Source organism: Panthera tigris, chromosome D3, assembly GCF_018350195.1.
Source record: "Panthera tigris isolate Pti1 chromosome D3, P.tigris_Pti1_mat1.1, whole genome shotgun sequence".
Classification (NCBI taxonomy): Eukaryota; Metazoa; Chordata; class Mammalia; order Carnivora; family Felidae; genus Panthera; species Panthera tigris.
In genome coordinates this window covers 49,364,762-49,371,493 of record NC_056671.1, presented here as the reverse complement: position 1 = coordinate 49,371,493, position 6,732 = coordinate 49,364,762, and the positions used below count along the sequence as shown (strand labels likewise).

General features: G+C 35.2%; 1 non-coding gene across 1 annotated transcript; it reads left to right on the top strand.

Moving 5' to 3' along the window:
- Positions 1–3,499: 3,499 nt before the first annotated feature.
- On the top strand, positions 3,500–3,604 carry LOC122232883. The gene has a single exon (XR_006210278.1). It is a non-coding gene; the product is annotated as a U6 spliceosomal RNA (small nuclear RNA).
- The last annotated feature ends 3,128 nt before the right edge of the window (positions 3,605–6,732 follow it).

The following is a 6,732-nucleotide window of genomic DNA, read 5'->3' as shown; positions in this document are numbered from 1 at the left end:
GCTAGGAACAGGGCTCACCTAAGGCTGGTGCCTTGATCTTGCACTTCCCAGTCTCAAGCACTGTAAGAAATAAATTTCCATTGTTTATAAGCTATCCAGTCTCTGGTATTTTGTTTATGTCTAAACAGACTATGACAAAGACCCAGAAAGAAAATAGAGAAAGGAAGAAGCCGAAAGAATATTTGAAGAAATAATGGCCAAAAGCTTCCCAAGTTTGATAAAAAACTATTAATATAAACATAAAGAAGTTCAACAAACTCCAAGTAAAAGAACCTCAAAGAAATCCACATCTGGAAATAGTATTGACTAACTGTCAAAGACAAAGACAAAAAGAGATCTTGAGGGGTGCCTGGGTGGCTCAGTCGGTTGGGCGTCCAAATTCAGCTCAGCTTATGATCTTGCCATTTATGAGTTTGAGCCCCACATCGGGCTCTGTGCTGACAGTTCAGATCCTGGAGCCTGCTTTGGATTCTGTGTCTCCCTGTCTCTCTGTCCCTCCCCTGTTCTCTCTCTGTGTCTCTCACTCTCTCTCAAAAATAAATAAACATTAAAAGAGAGAGAGATTTTGAAAGCAGTGAAAGAAAAGTGACTCATCACAGACAAGAGATTCACAATAGGGTTAACAACTGACTTATTAAAACCATGGATGTCTGAAGGCAATGGGATGTCATATTCAAAGTGCTGAAAAGGAAAAAAAACGGACAGCCAACAATTATATATCAAGGAAAACCATCCTTCAAAAATGTAGATGATATGAAGACAATACCAAATAAAAACTGACAGAATTTGTTAAGCAAATCTATGCTATAGACATGCTAGAGTCCTTTGAACTGAAATGAAAGAGCATTAGACAGTAATTCACATCCACTTGAAGAAATAAACAACACCAAAAAAGGCAATTACATAGGTAAATATGAAGGAAAGTATAAAGTGTTTTTCTGTTTGTAACTCCTTTCTCCTCCTATTTGATTCAAAAGACAGGATCATAAAGTGATAATTATAAAACTGTTGATGGAGTTAAATGCTAAAAGTTGTCATTTTCATGACAATAATAATACAAAGAAGGAACAGGGAATCATGATATTGAAGAAATGTTTTGTGAAATTAAGTTGGTGTTAATTCAAAATACATTATTTTAAGATGTCAATGTTAAATGCAACCTTCAGGGCTATAAGTAAGAAAGTAATTCAAAAGGTATAGTGAAAGTAAAAATGGTACTCTACAAAATATCTTTTAACACAAAAGAAGAAACCAATAGAGGAATAAAGTAATAAAATGACATAAGAGGTAGAAAACAAACAGCAAAATGATAGATATAAATCCCACTTTATCAAATATTATAATAAACTTAAGTGGACACCCCGATCAAAGGCAGAAACTGAAAATGGATTTTTAAAAAAATATCTAATTGTATACTATCTACAAGAAACACATGAGATTCAAAGACATAAAGAGGTTGAAAGTAAAGAATGAAAAAGATATACCATGTATGCCAAAACCAAAAGGAGACTGGAATTGCTGTATTAATATAAGAGAAAACAGGCTTTACAATAAAAATTATTACTAGAAACAAAAAAGCACATTTTATAATGACAAACACGTCAATCAATTCAGTACACATAACAATTAAAACACACATACACCAAAGAAAAATGTTTCAAAATATGCAAAAACTAACACAATTGAAGGATGAAATAGACAAATCAAGATTAAGAGGAGCGCCTGGTTGGCTCAGTCGGTTGAGCGGCCGACTTCGGCTCAGGTCATGATCTCATGGTCTGTGAGTTCAAGCCCCGCGTCGGGCTCTGTGCTGACAGCTCGGAGCCTGGAGCCTGTTTCGGATTCTGTGTCTCCCTCTCTCTGACCCTCCCCCGTTCATGCTCTGTCTCTCTCTGTCTCAAAAATAAATAAATGTTAAAAAAAATTAAAAAAAAAAAAAAAAGATTAAGAGTTGAAGACGATTAACATAGACATAGGACTTAAACAGTACTTTAATCCAGTTAGACTTAATAGATATCTATAGAATATTCTATGCAACAATAGCAGAGTACACATTTTTTTCAAAAGCACATGGAACATTCTTCAGGATAGACCCTATGTTAGGCTATAAAACAAGCTTCAATGAACTTAAAAAGAGAAAGTCATCTAAAAGATGTTCTCTGATGGCAATGACATGAAATTAGAAATCAGTAATAGAAGAAAATTAGGAAAAGTCACAAATATGTGGAAATAATATGTGAATAAATAACCAATGGGTCAAAATGAAAATCACAATAAAACCTACAGAATACTTTGAGATAAATGAAAATGAATACTAAATGTTAGGAGATACATACCAAAATTCGTGTGGTGCAGCTAAAACAGTACTTACAGGGGAAATTTATACCTATGAATGCCTATATTTAAAAAACAAGTAAGTATCTCAAAACAATAACCTAAACTTCCACCTAAGAAACTAGAAGGAAAAAAATAACCCAAACCAAGCAGAGGAAGGAAAAATAAAGAATACTGTATAAATAAGTGAAATAAAGAATAGAAAAAAACAATAGAGAAAATCAACAGAACAAAATTTCGTTCTTTCAAAAATTCACCCAAGTTAACATTTAGCTATACTGACCACTCAAAAAAGAGAGAAGACACAAATTATTAAAATAAAAATAAAAGAGAAAATATCAAGGGGCGCCTGGTTGGCTCAGTCAGTTGAGCATTCCACTCTTGATTTCGGCTCAGGTCACAATCTCACAGTTGGTGGGTTCAAGTTCCCATCGGGCTCTGTGCTGACAGCCTGGAGCCTGCTTGGGATTTTCTCACTCTCTCTCTGCCTCTCTGTCTCTCTCTCTCTCTCAAAATAAATAAATTCAAATTTTTTTAAAAAAAGATAAAATATCAATATACATCTTACATAAATAAAAAGCATTATAAAGAGTACTATAAAAATTTGTATGCCAGCAAATTAGATAACCTAAACTAATGGGAAAAAAATTCTAGAAAGAAACAAATAATCAAAACTGCTTCAGTAAGAAATAAAAACTTTGAACAGACTTTCTCTAAAGAAAATCGCAGGCTCAGATGACTTCACTGGTGAATTTTAAAACACATTTAAAAGAATAACAGTCCACCTGAATTTCTTCCCAAAAAATTGAAATTTCAGGAAGGAATGTTTCCCAGTTCATACTATGAGGCTAGTTTTATACTAATACCAAAACCAGGCAAAACATCACAAAAAAAGAAAACTGCAGACCAATATCTCTTCTGAACATAAATGCAAAAATTCTCATCAAAATACTAGAAAATTAAATCCAGCCATATGTAAATAAATTATACACCATGAGCAAGTGGGGTGTACACCAAGATTCTACCATTATTTAAGCACCGGATAATTAATGCAATACACAATATCAGTAGGATAAAGAAGGATAAAAACCACACGATCATCTCAATAGATGAGAAAACATTTGACAGAATCAAGCACACTTTCATGATTAAAACTCTCAAACCAGTGCTTATTTTGGCAACACATATAAAAATTGGAATGATACAGAGAAGATTAGCATAGCCCCTGCACAAGGATAACATGCAAATTCATGAAGCATTCCATATTTAAAAGCAAATAGAGCAAAAACAAAAACAAAACGTCTCAAACCAGAAGTGAAAGCAAACTTCCTCAATGTGATAAATGGTTTCTGCGAAAAATTCACATCTAACACCATAGTCAATGGTGATTGAATGCTTTCCCCCTAAGATTAGGAACAAAACAAAAGTTTTCACTTTTACCATTTCTATTCAGCATTGTAATGGAAGTCTAACCAAGGTAATTCGGTAAGAAAAAGAAATAAAAGGCATTTAGTTTAGAAAGGAAGTGATAAAAAAATATTTCTATTTGCAGAAGGCACACTCTTATATGTAGAAAATTCTGAGGAATTCATATTCCTTTATTCCAAAAATAAAACTATTAGAACTAATAAATGAGTTCAGCAATGTTGCAAGATATGAGATTAATATACAAAATTTGATTGAATTTTTAAAAAGTAGCAATGAACAATCCAAAAATGAAATTAATGAAACATTTCATTTGCAATAACAACAAAAAGAAAACAAATAATTAGGAATGAATTTTAATAAAAGATGTGTACAGTTTCTACATTGATAACTACAAATCATCCTTGAAAAATGCAAGAAAGACTTAATAAATGGAAAGATAGACCATATTCACAGATTGGAAGACAATGTTACTGAGAAGACAGTACTCCCTGCATCAATCTACAGAGTCCATGCAATCTCAATTAAAATTTCACATGACTTGGGGTGCCTGGGTGACTCAGTCCATTGAGCATTCAGCTCGGGTCATATCTCATAGTTGGTGAGTTTGAGCCCCACATGGGGCTCCCTGTCAACGTGGAGCTCACTTTGGATCCTCTTCCCGCCCCCCCTCTGCCCCTCTCTCACTCGTGTTCTCTCTCTCAGAAATAAACATTTAAAAAAAAATCCCAAGTGACTTTGCATAAATTGACAAACTGACACTAAAATTTGTATGGATGTACAAAGGACCCAGAATAGACAAAATGTTCTTGAAAAAGAAGAACAAAATTGGAAGACTTATACTTCCTGATTTCAAACTCACCACAAAGCTACTGTAATAAAAATAGTGTGGTACTGGCCTAAGGATAGATGTGTAGATCAATGGAATAGAATTGGCAGTCCAGAAATCCTTACATTTAAGGTCAATTGATTTCTACAACACTGCCAAGACAATTCAGTGACTAGGCTGAGGGGAATATCTTTTAACCACTAAAATATTTAAAAAAAACAGTCCATTCAAAAATAGGCACATAATTTGAATAAGTATTTCTCGAAAGAAGATAAATAAATGGTCAATAAGCACATGAAAAGATATTCAACATCACTGGTCATTAGGGAAAAGCAAATCAAAACCACAATGAAAACAAAAACAAAAGTAACACCTACTAGGATGGTTAAAATAATTGTCAGTTTGTAAAATGGTGCAGTCATTTTAGAATATAACTCTGCAGTTCTTTAAAATGTTAAACACAGAGTTACCTTATAACCCAACAATTCCACTCCTCAGTAGGCAGAACTGAAGACATACATCCACATAAAGACTTGTACACAGGTGTTCATAGCAGCATTATTCTTTTTTTTCTTATTTTTATTTTTTTTATTTTTAAGACAGAGAAAGACAGAGTGCAAGTTGGGGAGGGGCAGAGAGAGAGGGAGACACAGAATCCGAAGCAGGCTCCAGGCTCTGTGCTGACAGTGCAGAGCCCGACATGGGGCTTGAACCTATGAACCACGAGATCATGACCTGAACTGAAATCAGATGCTTAACTGACTGAGTCACCCAGGCACCCCACAGCAGCATTCTTCTTAACAGACAAAAAGTGGAAACCCCCCAAATATCCATCAGTTGATGAACAGATAAATGAAATTTTGTATATCTACACAACTAAAATGTATTTATTGTAAACGAAAAGGAATAAAGTACCAATACCTGCTACAGTATGAATAAACCTTGAAAACTCTACGCTTGGTGAAAGAAGCCAGACACACAGGCCACATATTATTTGATTCTAATTTTATGAAGCTTCTAAAATAAGCAAATCCATGGAGACAGAAAATAAATTAATGGTTGCCTAAAACTGCGGTAATTGGAGGGAATGGGAGAGACTGCTAATGGGTATTAGGTTTTCTTTGGTGATGATAATAATGCTGTAAATGAGATAGTTGTGATGGTTGCCAAACTCTGTGAATGAACTAAAAAAACACTAAATTATACACTTCAAAAGAGTGAATTAAAGTATGTGAGTTATAGAAATAAAGCTCTTACAAGAAAACAAAACAACCAGTTCCTATACTGCTACTAGGTCACGGTAGAAACTGAGCTTCTAACCATTTGATAGCAGATAACCAAGTAGCCAGAAGTTACCATTATGACCCATCAAATAAAAGGTCAGATAAGCCTAGCAATACTCCACAGGGCTATATATGGGCCCTATACCATATGCTTCCTCTCACTCAGGGTAGTCTAGCTACTGCAACAGCTGAATGTCTGACCTGTCAGCAACATAGACTAAGACTGAGCCCCAGAACCATACTGTCCCATGAGAAGATCACTCAGCCTCTTGGTGGCAAGTTGAGGATTATGTTTTGTACCCAAGTGATTCACTTGAACATCTTTTCCATACTTCCATATCCAAATGTAACTAAATGTGTTTGTACTGAAACTAGAATCTGACAGAACATGCCAAAATAGGGCCTAGACCACTCTGGGATGTAAGTCTCTGTTAACCCACTAGATCAGCCACTTGGACCAGCATATGTATATGCTCGCTGAGGGAAGGAGAATCTAGAACAGGTGGAGAATCAATGAAATGACGCATATCAGTGACAGCAGCGTTTCTTAACCTCAGCACTCTTGACACTTTGCACTGAATAATTTTTTGCTATGGGGGCTGTTCTGTGCATTGTAGGACATTATGCCAGTAGCACCTCCAGATATGGTGATGGAAAATGTCTCCAGACATTGTCAAATCTCCCCCGATTGAGAACCACTGAATTACAGCATTGGGAACAAAAGCAGCAGTTGGGAGTTCTAATTTGTCCAGCTAACCCTCCCCTCTTTGAAATTTTCCCAGAAATTGTAACCACTTAGAATCCTGTGCCTCAGTAGGTGTATTTGGCATAAGAAGAGAGCGGATCTGAGCAGTGACAGCG